Genomic DNA, 14,244 nt, shown 5'->3' with positions numbered 1-14,244 from the left:
GCATTGATGAGGTAAAAGAGAGTGACAGTCTCTCCTGCCTCAGTAGGGTGGGACAACCACCACTATGACCCAGTGGTGTTAGCATCGGCAGAGTCAGCAAAGGCTCTGTCAATGTTACCCACTGGTTCCCCAACTCTAAATGGTGTGGCGGAGCCATAGGTTTGGTGGAGTGAGAGGACCACCAATTTATGACGTTCCTTTTATCCTAAAAAACTGTAGATGAGGCCCTTAGTTTGTTTCTATGGTAGACAAACAACTTTATTAAAAATGTCTGAGGACACTGAGAACAACCCTGAAGATTTTGGAAAGGAAGAACATTTTTTTTGCTTCAAAATTCTTCTTTTGTATGGATTTATCTGTTTTACTGGACAAAAGGATAATGAGGATGTTGGCTATTTGGACTTGAAAACCATCATTTTCCTACTAGGATTTTTATCGTGCCTGACCCTTTGTCTGATTGAAGACTCTTTGAACATATATCTGATGTATATAGAGGCTGGTTCAGACGACACCTTGAAGTAGGTCCCACTGTATATTTTCCAGAACCAACATTTCTTATAATGCCAAACATGAAAACTCCAACCAGGATAAACAACTAACTTCAGGAAAAGCACCTTCCATTTGTGGGTCAACTTACTTTATCCTCATCTTACTTTACGCTTTTTATTGATGATATTTGTACCTGACCATGGACTCGTTGACTATGTGCCAACCTCCTGGAAGCCACAGAAGACCCCTCAGAAAGAGGCAATGCAAGCTGTTGATTGGTTCATTACCACATGTGAGATTCCAGGCCCTAAAAACTTTATTTTGAACTGTTTAGACATAGTACTATCAGAAAACATCATTGAGTTTGACGATACATTATATCGTCAGATCAAGGGTGTAAGTATGGGGGCTTCTTCGGCTCCTTCAGTAGCCAACATATACATGGCAGCTTTTGAACAGAAATGTATTTTTAATGAGATAGCTCCATTTTATGAATCTGTTTCCCATTGGTCCAGATATATAGATGACATCTTCTTTATCTGGACCAATGGGAACGACTCTCTGATTGAATTTTTAAAGTGAATCAATGCGACTGATGTAAACCTTAAGTTTACTGAACACACAAGTAATGTCCAGGTAGAATTCCTGGACATTATGATTAGGAATAATGTGTGTAAGTTAGAAGTCGACCTATTTGTTAAAAGCACAGCAAGAAATACCCTATTGCCCTTTATTAGTTTCCACCCACGTAATCAAAAAGAATGTATCCCCTTTTCTCAATTACTAAGGGTGCGAAGGAATAGTTCTAATCTCAAAGATTATGATGTACAAGCGGCAACTATGAGAAAACAATTCCTGGAGAGAGGCTATCCTCATCGGTTGATACGGGACTCATATAAGAGGGCTCGTTTTTATTATAGAGACTCCCTACTTAGAAGGAATGAACGTTCTACTGCCACAAGCAAAGACAAGCAACTTGTGTGTGTCACTAGACATTCAACTGTAGACAACAAGATTAAGCAAATCGTAAATGCGAACTGGCATATTTTGAACAGCAACCCCAGTGATGTCAAAAAACTACAAAAACCACTCTTCGCCCATTGGCGAAATAAAAATCTAAAAGATTGGGTGGTGCATTCCAGGTTTTCTAATGGGAATACTGGAATGGTGCAGAAATCAATAAATTGTACTAAATCCATTAGAGGCACTTTTAAATGCTCCTCATGCAAGTCATATAACTCTATACCTGAAGGAGAATCATGGACTCACAATAGCATTACTATTAATGCGTCAGACATGTGGAACTGTAAGATGCAGAATCTAGTCTATTTAATACTGTGCCCATGTAATCTAGGGTACATTGGAGAGACAGGTAGAGCCATCCAAACCCGATTGAGTGAGCATCGCTCAACTATCAGAACTAAAAAAGCAACAGCACCGCTAGTCAAACATTTCATGGATAAAGATCACTCTCCTGATTATCTCAGGTGGAGAATCCTGCAGAAAATGCATACCTCTGATACAAGAGGAGGTGAGAAGATTAGAAAGAAACGAGAAGTATTCTGGATTTTTTATTTAGATACGTTCAAAAGGGTACTGAATTCAGATATACCATGGGAAAATGCAATCATATAAATACATGAACATTTATTGTCAGTAAGCAATCCTACTGCCAAAAAAAACTACATTGATTATTTTAGAAGGCATTACCCTCAATATTCATTTCTCTATTCATTCATCCTAGAATGGTTCAATGCATATTGTAAACTAAATAGAGATCGACCTAAATAAATAGATAGGAAAGAATTTATAATTAGACTGTGGAGACTCTTTTAAAGTAATGAATTATTTAGAGATGGTCCCTAGAATTATTTGTGGATCGAGAATATTATATATGATTAAAGCATTTAAATCATGTGTGTATCATACAATACAATGAACACATAACATGTAAGTTGTTTAGGAATTGAAAGCCGTCCCTCCTGATCTTTATCTCTGCTGGATTATCTGTGTGGATTAAAACGAATGAATTCAGAGACGACCCCTATAGATCTGAGTAAGTGGAAAGATGCAATTGATTGGTGCACTGAATCATGTGACATAGGTCGCGTAAAAAATACGTAGCAAAAAAACACACGTCACTTAAGACGGCGGGGATTTAAACGCCAACTTTCGCCGCATCCATACCACACCACTTTCGAGACCGTCTACCAGACATGACATCCATCATCTAAGAAATTTGGGTAAGCTCCGGTAGAGTTGCTAAACGGTACCCATGCGTAAAAGAAATCTGACTTGCAGATTTAGTTTTAAGTCCTATCGTTTTTCTTGCAGACAATTCGGTTTTACTCCCGTCTGCATGCTTTTAAATAACGCTACTGCCGACCCAGGATACGCTGGTTGGCAGGAGTTTTAAGTCGGGAAAAGAGAAAAAAATATAACAGCATAAATCAGGTATTATTTTGGTTTCTAACTGAAAAGATAGATAAACAGGAGGCCTTATATGATACAAATGGCCTACTTTAGACGATTGTTCATATGTTTTCTTTTAGACGCATGATCCCTGTTCCCGTCGCCCGTCTAAATCCTCGATTTTAGAATAGGTCCAACTCATCAGTGATGCACACAACGGACCTTTGACAGACGGTTAAGGAAGTGAGATTACGGTAAACATTAGGTATACCAACTTTTCACCTTCTCTAGTGTTGTCAACGTATTTTAACCATTAGGAGACATTAATATATAGATGTGTTTTAAAGTACATATCTTTGCGGTCTTTATCCTAGAAGCCGCTTTTTATACTTCCGTCATTTTTCCGAAGAGAAGAGCAAAGAAATCAAGGTGTTGCGCTCTCAATATATTGAGACAGACGTAGGAGGAAGCTAATAATATTTTACAGAAAGGTAATCATTATCATAAGAAAAGTAAACGTAACAGCTATAAGGCTCATATGTCTTAATTTACTTATAATATGTATTAATTTGTAGATTTAACGACGAAAGGTCTCCAGTTATTATCAGTCACGACCGTGTCAAGATTATTTATCAGAACCACAGTGCCCTAAACAAGGCTGACTATCGATTTTTTATATATATAAGGTAATCTCGTTTTTTATACATAGGCAGAACCTCACGAGGACTTGTGATCAACAAAAGTTAAAATGTAACTATTTCTAATTTGAGAGAGGGATAGAAGGTTTCTTAAATATGTCCCCTTCCTCTTTAGTTTTGCTACACTCCAGACGCTTCTACCATCTATGTCCGGATTACAGCTACTCGGTATCATCAATATACGAGTTGCTTGAAACCTACAGGTATTCTAAAACTAATACTAATAAGTTCAATCTGTATCATAATACTAGTCGCTAATAGGTGTGTCAGCTTTTATATATATATTCAAACACCCCTACACCCCCCCCTTTAATATAACGTTTATACAATCACATGGAACACTATGGAGTATCTCACAAGTTACTGTCGGGTGTTGTCGATAGCAATTTATTTCTTGAGTGTTGTCTAATTAATGCGAGTCAGAATAATTGTATGCTGTTTTATTAAAAAATGCATTGTGACATAGATCAGTTTTTAACTGTATTGTGTAATTTTAAGTTTTATATAAAATTTGACATGAAAATCAAACAGTAACATTTAAATGCTAATATTAGTTTTTTATGTACTTTTGTTGAAATAGATTAAAATCGTGGCTTTCCTGAAGAAGGCGTCCCCCCCACGCCGCCACGCCGAAACGCGTGTCAAAAGATTTAATTTTTGCCACATTTTATATAATTTTTTTCAGTATTGTGTTATTCCTGATTGTAATGTTCTGTTCATTTGATGAAGAATACAATTGATTATGAAAACAATTCATGTATGATAGTATGCGAATCCTTCGTGAGGATTTTTTAACTTTTCACATAAATAAAAATGACTAATTTTGACTTTTTCAATCTTTTTTATTCATTGATAGTAGTAATTATATGTTTATGGGTCACCATATCTAGGAAATGTTTAATTGTGTTGTCTGACTATACATTTGATTGGTACACCGTGTTGCATTCATGATTGCCTAGGAATGATAAAGCATTGATGAGGTAAAAGAGAGAGACAGTCTCTCCTACCTCAGTAGGGTGGGACAACCACCACTATGATCCAGTGGTGTTACCATCGGCAGAGTCAGCAAAGGCTCTGTCAATGTTACCCACTGGTTCCCCAACTCTAAATGGTGTGGCGGAGCCATAGGTTTGGTGGAGTGAGAGGACCACCAATTTATGACGTTCCTTTTATCCTAAAAAACTGTAGATGAGGCCCTTAGTTTGTTTATATGGTAGACAAACAACTTAATAAAAAATGTCTGAGGACACTGAGAACAACCCTGAAGATTTTGGAAAGGAAGAAAAATGTTTTTGCTTCAAAATTCTTCTTTTGTATGGATTTATCTGTTTTACTGGACAAAAGGATAATGAGGATGTTGGCTATTTGGACTTGAAAACCATCATTTTCCTACTAGGATTTTTATCGTGCCTGACCCTTTGTCTGATTGAAGACTCTTTGAACATATATCTGATGTATATAGAGGCTGGTTCAGCCGACACCTTGAAGTAGGTCCCACTGTATATTTTCCAGAACCAACATTTCTTATAATGCCAAACATGAAAACTCCAACCAGGATAAACAACTAACTTCAGGAAAAGCACCTTCCATTTGTGGGTCAACTTACTTTATCCTCGTCTTACTTCATGCTTTTTATTGATGATATTTGTACCTGACCATGGACTCGTTGACTATGTGCCAACCTCCTGGAAGCCTGTTCAAATGAAACTTGCAGGATAATCCTGCTTTTAATTGTTTTCCTCCATATTTAAATTCATTATTCCCCTACCATCTCTCTCGTTATCATGCAGAAACTTTTGAACTACTTTTCTATTTTACATTGATTTTTAATGCAGCATCCTTGCCACTGCCATGTCTGTATAAACAATGACATACAACTATTGCATGATCGGAAGAATGTATTTACAAAAGTCTAAAGCAGTGGTCTTCAAACTTTTTGATGTCGAGACCCCCTTGTTAAACCTTTTTAGACATAAGGACCCCCTCTGACAAAATTTTCTAGAAACTGGTTCTAAGCATCTATCGGCAACCATAAATGCCCCTGTTAGACCTGGCATCCTTTTTTTTCCTTTCTGACCTTCTTATGAAATATGGCGCATTCCAGTCCTTTTCCCTTCAGAAGTTGCTGCCTAGCACCAACGTAGCTTGGTTAAGCCAAGCACAGTAGCCCAGGGTTGCTAGTCCTCCTGTTTTCTGTGGCACTGTGCTTACTTGGGGCTAGTGGTTCCAAGCCCCTAGGGGAAAGAGGTGGCCTGTGGTCGCGAGGTCATGTAGAGCACGTCTGCAGACTCCTCGGAGGGAAGCCTGGCTTCGGACCTGGGTGACTGAGGGTGTAAGGGGTGCAGATGGAAGGGACCCTTGACTTGGGAATGAAGGGCCAGCCTATCGACGACTGGAACATGCAGAGCACATCTAAATGCCCCTCAGAGGGCAGCCTGGCATTGGGTGAGTGGTTGAAGGTGGAAGTGGGACAGATGGAAGGGACCTTTGACTTGGGAATGAAGGGCCTATCAATGTCTGGTGCATGCAGAGCATGTTTACAGACTCGTCAGAGCATGTCTAGAGACTCCTTGGAGTAAAGTAATCTCAAATAGAAAATATGAAGCAAATTATACCATCAGCTTCAAAATCTAATCTCATATCATTATTTAAACATAACAATGATCTTGTCATTGTCTTTAGAAAAAACTGAACTGTTTTGTGTATTTCAATCATACATTTTTAACAATCGAAAGCCACATTTGTAGAGGACATTTCGTATCTTAAAACTTCACTTCTGAAGGAAGAAAGGACAAAACATCAGAGACACTATGTTGCATATGAAGCAAACAACAATAGAGACCGTTGTCTTTCCTTACAAATGTACAAAGCTCAGCTTTATCTGTCTGAAGTTAGACATCTAAATGGAAACAATTTTTTGTATTTAAAAAAAAAAGAATTGGGGAACACAATCTTTTTATTCTAGTTTGGAGAGAATCTAATTTGCAGAACCCATATGACCAATATTGTCCTCGGTAAAATATTTCTAATCTGGCTTTCCTGTAATGCATTTAATGCCAGCACAAGCAGCCAGACATTTCATTTAATTTTATCATCTTTATTTTGGCAAATCGCCATTAAAGCACAAACATCATTTGACACCAATTCAATACAAAGCATACAAAAATGTCAATAAATAGTTAAGAAACCCAAAGAGGGGTAACCTCTGCACTACAAATCTACAATCTGCAAGCACTGATGGGGAGGGGGGGCATTATATAATGGGGAGCTTTGGGGGCACGATAATGTAAATGGCACGGAATTGGTGGAGAATCGTTTCTATGACTCTTCACCAACCTTTCAGTTAGTACCCCCCTGGTCACCCTTCGGTTAGGCCTTGCCACAAGATCCCTTGTCCACACATTAACACTTAGGGCTTACAGCTTAATGGAACTTGTAATATGGTGGATGGGTGGGATATCTGTCACGTCTGTGTCCCATCTGCCAAGATCGTAATCAGGACCTTAGACCTTTGATGCACTGGAAGAGGATTTGGTCTTCAGCAAAATTCAGGCCCTATCAGAGAGTTTCAATGAAATCTTTAAGCTCCATGGGGCTGCCTGGATCCCTTGATTGGGGTTTATCAAATACTGTTTAGCTGAAATCAGATGTGGGAACCTATGGGTGTGCCCAGAAATCACTTGTAGGGCATCTAAATTCACGCTAAATGTGTTGTACTGCAGTCATTTTGATGGAGAGCTCTATAGGCTCAGTAGGTGGTCTCCTTGACCTCAGATTTTCTTGAGTTTAAGTATGCTCAGACAATTGAAGAGTACAAGAATGCAATTGAGCCCTCGGCTGCTTCGGTCATGTACCATGAGATAGCAGCGCTCCCTTTCCAAATCAGAGATAAGCTGCCCCATAAACCTTGAGACAAAGGGATCCATAGATCATATTTTGCTCTTATGCCCCAGTACCACACTTACAGGATAGTATGGACTGTGCCACGGTGTTGCAATTTGGGTGCAAGAGACTTTAGATCTGTGTTAAGAATACTTAGATCCAATACAGCCCAACCAATCGTATTTGCCATCTCCCGGCTCTTATTGCACATGTGGAGATGTAGGCAGAAATGGGTTGCTCTCCTACTGCCAGACTAGGTCCAGGGACCGACACACTCTTTATGTGTGTATTATGCACCTGGCTGGTATTGTATGTACTATATATGGACAACCAAGAACAAGGCTCCAGCAGGATACATAATAAACAATTCAAATATGAAGTCAACTTATTATTTATCGCCTCAATAGAGCAAAAATAAGGCACCCTTAGGGATTAAATCATTACTATTCTAATATTCTGTGAATGGTTAAACAGAGGCAATACTGCACTGCAGTAAAGAAAACCACTGGCAACAAAAGATTATGCTCCCAGCAATATTTACTTATTACAATCTTGTTTGCAAACTTTACAAAAAGGGTGGACAAAGTGACAAACGATATGCAGATTTATAAATAATACAGGCTTATTGTGCCAGTTACTTGTATTTCTAGAAAAACGCAAATGCTATGAAGAAGCAGTAGTGTAGACAGTGTATTAGCAAAGATGTAAAAACAATCTTTGTTAATGGAGACCAAATAGTAACCGTCTCCAGTTAGGAGCACCTAATATCAATATACCTATTAATATAAGGAACACCTGAATTGTACAAAACTATTACTATGTCATTGATCTATCAGAACATTTTGAATTCTATGTCAGCTTTTCTCACTAAGCGTTGATTCTGGAAGATATAGGTCGACACATTTCGGCCTGTTGCTTTATGGTCTCTTCCAGACTTTGAGGAACGAATGTCACTCAAACATTGCTGTTATAGCATTGATTTAATTCCTATGGGTGCCTTATCTTTGCATCATTGAGGCTAATAAATAATATGTTTACCTCGTATTTGAATTGTTTTGATTTATCCTGCTAGAGCCTTTTCCTTGGTTGTCAATTTCTAGTGGTGTAGCCCAGGCTCTAGAGGGTTATACGGGCTCTACCCTTCCTTTTGCTTTCACATTGCATGAATTACATGCTGTTTATAGCATGCTTTCGGACTATTGGCAATATGTATGTATTTTATCAATTTTATTCCTTTTTAATATTATGGATTATTGTTTCCCTTGTGTTGCTACTTCTTTTCACCCTCTTTGTGTTTTTGATTAATTTTTTGAGACATTTTTAATGCTTTTATTGTATTGATGTAATATGACTTTTGTGTTTTTCTGGTGCTTTGCTGAAATAAAGATAATAAATGAAATGAAAGGATTTCATTTGAAAGTTAGTTATGTATCCCTAAGTGAGGAGGCACTCTTATAAATTATAATTTTAATATGCAGGTGGGAACAAAGTTTAACAATATTATCCCAACAATTTCAGTCCATATCATCTCATTATTTTGATTTCAAAACCATATAGCAATGAATACAATCTTGCAGCAAGCATCTCTTCTTGTATATTCAAAGTCACCAGTACATATTCAGGGTGAATTGTCTCAGAACACTAAGACATGTTTTATAACTGACCATCCACTGTATTCAGGCACCAGTTACTCCCTAATTGAACAACTTTACACCATAAATTTACATCGACACACGTTTTCCACAGTGTATGTATGCCTATCATATTTTGTGTTAAATCATTTCAGCCTATTCACAGTTGTTTTTTTTGTAAAAAGAAAACCCATTGACCAACATGGAGGCCAACGTAAGGTGCAGGAAAACATCTCCAAAGAAATGAGGTGAACAGTCACATTATGACAACTGCAGGAGGGCAATTGGTATTAGAGCATCTGTGCAATGCAATACATGCACAAGGCAGGGCCTTCCTTTATGGGAAAAATCTTAGACAAGATTAAATTGGTCAAAAGGCCTCTGAAAAAGTGTGAAAAGAGGAAGCAAGGAAGCATCTTTCGCTTCAAATAACAACAGATTCAATTTTTTTATTTGTACTCACCAGATGGGCCTAAATCTAGAATAATTATGTCAGTGTTGACAGGGTTTAATATATGTTTGATTCAAAATCTGAAACACACACACCACTGCCATCCTGTAGCTTGTTCTTTCTTGCCTACTCTTATGAAATAGAGGGGGACAACATTTATAGTATCCCTCAATCCTGGAATGAACACTTACTAATCTAATTTCTATATGATATTAGATTTTTACACTCGTATTAAAGTGCCATAGCAAATATATAATTGTCATACATTTTCTATCAACTTTGATATTAGTAAAAGCATATACATATAAGTATACGTGTGTACATTGCAAAAGTATCTTGGAATAACATACCAAGTCATACCTAGTAGGAGCTCCTCCTTATAATATTGTATTCTACACTTTTCAAACAATAATTATGTGTTCATAGTTTCTTCATTATGTTCACTTGGTTTATATATACCAAAAAGCAACTTCCTATACTCAATTAGTCAGATAATTACACAAGTATAAAGGTCTGGAAAATAAAATAAGTTAGTTTGCCATTCTTATCTGCTACCTTGTTAGTAGTGTGGCATTAGTTCTGTCTCTCGTAGGCCCAAAACAGTCACAAAAAAGTAAAGAATAGCATGTTTAATTTCACCTACTTCAGGACTGTGGTTAAATAGAACCAAAAGCAAATGTAATCCATCTCCTATGTATATTTATTTATATATTTATGTGACTTATTTATGTTGTGAATGTGCACCGAAAGTTATGGATGTGCTTTAGAAACTGGGTTTAACTGAGGCACAAAGTAGTGGAATAAACTAAATGTAGACAAACACGAAGACCGAGATATGATATTCATGGAGTTGAATGGAACGAGTAGGGTTTAGCAATGGGAAAACGGAACTTAAGTTCAGAAGGCTGGAAATGGAGATGTTGAAAGAAAGTGCAAAGATCAGCAAGGGAAGGGAGGAGGGAAAAGCAGGGGAAAGAGAGGAGATAAGTGGACGGCAAGGTGTTAAGGGAGATTGGGAGAGGGATGTAAGGGCACAAAGAGAGAATGGTAGGTGGTGAGGGAAGGAGAGGACAGAGGAAAGAGGGAAGGGTGAGAAAGGGAACATTGGGGGAATGAGGGAAGATAAGGACAGAGGGAAGGGTGCAGTAAGAAGGTTAGGCATGGAGAGTAAAGGAAGACAGAGGAACCATAGTGGGAACTACAGAGGAAGGGGAGTGAGAGGGAAAAAGGAGAGAAGTAGCAAACAGAGAAAATGAATGAGAGGAAGGCAAATGCAGGTGAAGAAAGAGAGTGAAATAAGTGGGGGAAAGGGAATGGTGAGAAGGGGAGGCAATAAGGAGAGAAGAGAAGGAAACTAAAAGGACACTGGAGGAAAAATAGCAGGAGTGGGGAAGGAGAATACAGGAAGTAGTGAAAGGGAGAAGAAAGGTGAGGGTTGAAGAGTGAGGAGAGATATGGTGGAGTGGAGCCAAAAAGAGAAAGCAGAGAAAGGAGTAGAATGGGAAATGGAGAAGCTGTAGGAGCCAGACGAGGAGGACTCAGGAACATGATAAGGCAGAGAGGGAGGGCTGAGGTATGGATGGGGAATGGGAAGTCAATGAAGGGTTGGGACATGGTAAAGGTTGGTATCAAGAAGCTAGGAACTATGAACCATGGACAAATAGTGTTCATTGCCAAACAACCAGTTTAAGTACATAAGGTAAAGGAAGGGTTAAGACCATGAGCAACTATGTTCCAAAGAGTGATAGGTCAAATGGCGTTTGAAAAGATGAGTCTTTAGATGATGATAAAAGGACTGACATGGAGGTTTGTTCCGAAATTCCACAGGAAGAGTGTACCACAGGAGGGAGGCAGCACCAGAGAATGGCCTATTAAAATCCTGTGAGGTTCTAAATAAGGAGATTTCAAGAATAAAGTTGCTTTGTTTCTGAGCTTTCTTAAACTTCCAGAAATCTTGAATAGACCGGTCATGCAAAGCTAGGTTCTTAAGAGGAATGCTGTTTAAGGTAGAAAACCCAGTTTAAATTAGATTCTGGCATCAGTAGGAAGCCAATGTAGCTCAAGTTAGGATTGAAGATATGTGGCTGAATATCTTTGATGAGGAAAAACAATGTCCGTGGCTTTCAGGACAGATATAAGAGACATAAAAGTGGCTTGGAGGCCTGTGGCAGAATTGCACAACCGAAGTTCATACAACAAAGAATTAGAGCATGAGCTGCAGATTTTAGTACTCGAGGTTGCACAAATGGTTTTTACCTTTTTCAAAACATTAAGGCTTTTCAGACATTTTAGTAATTTTGTTTATGTGACATATCATGAAATGGGTGGAGCAGTGTGATTACATGGAAAAAGGCAATAAGGGGAGAATACAGCCATGTTTAACTGCCATAGTAGGTCAGGTTTGAAGGATGTCTTTCCTTAGAAAAAACATTCTGTCTTTTTCTGGCAGAGAGTGAGGAAATTCTCATTCCTCCCGGTCTGAATGTTCAGAATGTCGGCTCAGATGGTGAAGATCCAAATATGTTGTGGTCTTCAAATACATGGTTGCCTCATCTGTATAGTGGTGATTATAAAAAGCGTTCCATTGCAAAGTTTAACTGTGTTTCCAAGTTTCCAAATATAAGGTAAAGAGTGTAGGGTCTAGGATGGAGCATGTGATACCGCACAGATAACTGAGACTGGGTTTGATACATTGCTTTCCATCTTTTCAGTTTGAGTGCACTCGGAGAGACAGGAGGAAAGCTAATTAAGAACACTGTCAGTAAAATCAGAAGTGTTGTTCAAAGTGGAAGAGCATTGAAGAGTGATCAGTTGTGTTGAATGCCGCTGAAAGACCAAGCAGAACCTAGGAGGCAAGGGTCTCTAATGTCCATCATTCGGTGGATGTCATTAAACATTTTTAATGAAACAGTTTTAAATTCCATGCCCTACTCTGAATCATGATTGAGTGACTGTAAGTTTTTCTCATTGATAAACTTGGCGAGTTGGAGGTACATACATTTTCTCTATGGTACTTCCAATGCATGGGATGTTGGATGGGATGGTAATTGTCCAGTAGGTTGGGATCAGGATTGGTTATTTTGAGTAGAGGGTGATTTTGTTCATGTTAAATACATTATGAATATCTCAACGAGGAGCAAATGTTATACAAAGTATACACATTTGGAACGCCGACTCATTACTTTCATAGCCATGTTAAAAAAAGTATATATCTTACATCCTTAGTTTTAAACATGATTTGTCAACTCGTTATACAGATTTCAATGCACATAATCTTGTGTTCCCTCTCTTTGTTTTATTCATGAAGAATTACGTAGTTTATAAAGGTTATTCTCCTAACTTTCATTTCTGCTCTATTTATATTGTCCCTTAGATATGCTAGGGCAATCCTAACAGTTTTAACTTGTCTTTGCAGTTAAAATACAAATGTTGTTGGCATATAATGCTGCTGCATTCTTGCACTACTTTATATTTTTATTTTGTGATGCTGTTTGTTAAAATGTAATGTAAATTGTTATACATGTTGAACACCATTAAACATAATTTTATAGAACTTCATATCCAAATGGTAAGATCAAAAAGTTGAAAAGCAACACATTGCAACATGCATTGACATGCTTTCACACATGTTGCAGTATATTGTATTTAATACTTTTCTTAACTTATTTACTCATACTTGCATTTATGTTTTTGAAATTAGCAATACTTCTTCCCACAATCTTTCTAAAAAGGAGAGACGTACATAAACATGTTTAATACCATTTGTGCAGCATGCATCATCATGTACATTCTTGGCTCTGACGTTTGCATAAAGTGAGAAGCATTGCGGTTCCCTCTATACCTTTTATTTCATAAGGGCACAGACAACTGTCATAACTTAAAAATATACTTGACATACTGGGTAGATATTTCAGAATTCCTTATCCTATAAATTTGTAATGCAAAATAATTTTATTAAAAACTAACACAGCTCATTATCTGAAATATATGTCCCAAACTGGCCATTATAAATGAATTATCCATCTGGTCTTTTATGCTCTAAGCATAACTGTCAATTCCCTCTTCAGCATAACATTTGACAAGTGCTATATCATGAAATTTGATATTCATTGATCACTTGTGTTGTTTCAAATAATGCACCCCCCCATTGGATATTTGGAGTCCTTTTCTTAATGTATCTAATTTATTCTTACATTCAGATTTTCTATTTCTTTGCTGTATAAGTTGTATAAGTTTACATTGACAATTCAGGCCACACATTTAATGTTGGAATACATTAAGGGCAGTATCTTGTCTGTTATTTTTCTGCTAAATTAAAACTATTTATTTTTATTAATCTTATATTGTCTTAAAGTTACACTTTTTAAAATTATAAAAACATTTTTGGTTTTGAAGGTAACCAATTCACCCTCTAATCACTACCTCACACCTGGGACTAACTCAAGGCAATACTGGACAATATTTAATGTCCCACCTCTGTCAAAATATACCAGCTGCAACTGATATACAATATGTGAAAACAATAGGCCTTTTTTAAAGTTTAGGGGACAGGATACTCTGCCTCAATTATGCCCCCCAATGGACAGTTCCTCCTCTTTCTTTAGTTTTGAACAATGGAGCCTCTGACAGCAGAAACCTTTGACAAACGTTCTGACTTATACTGGCCAATTGGTCATAGTAC

This window comes from Lissotriton vulgaris, chromosome 6, assembly GCF_964263255.1.
Source record: "Lissotriton vulgaris chromosome 6, aLisVul1.2, whole genome shotgun sequence".
Taxonomy (NCBI): domain Eukaryota; kingdom Metazoa; phylum Chordata; class Amphibia; order Caudata; family Salamandridae; genus Lissotriton; species Lissotriton vulgaris.
Note: the sequence above shows the minus strand (reverse complement) of the source record.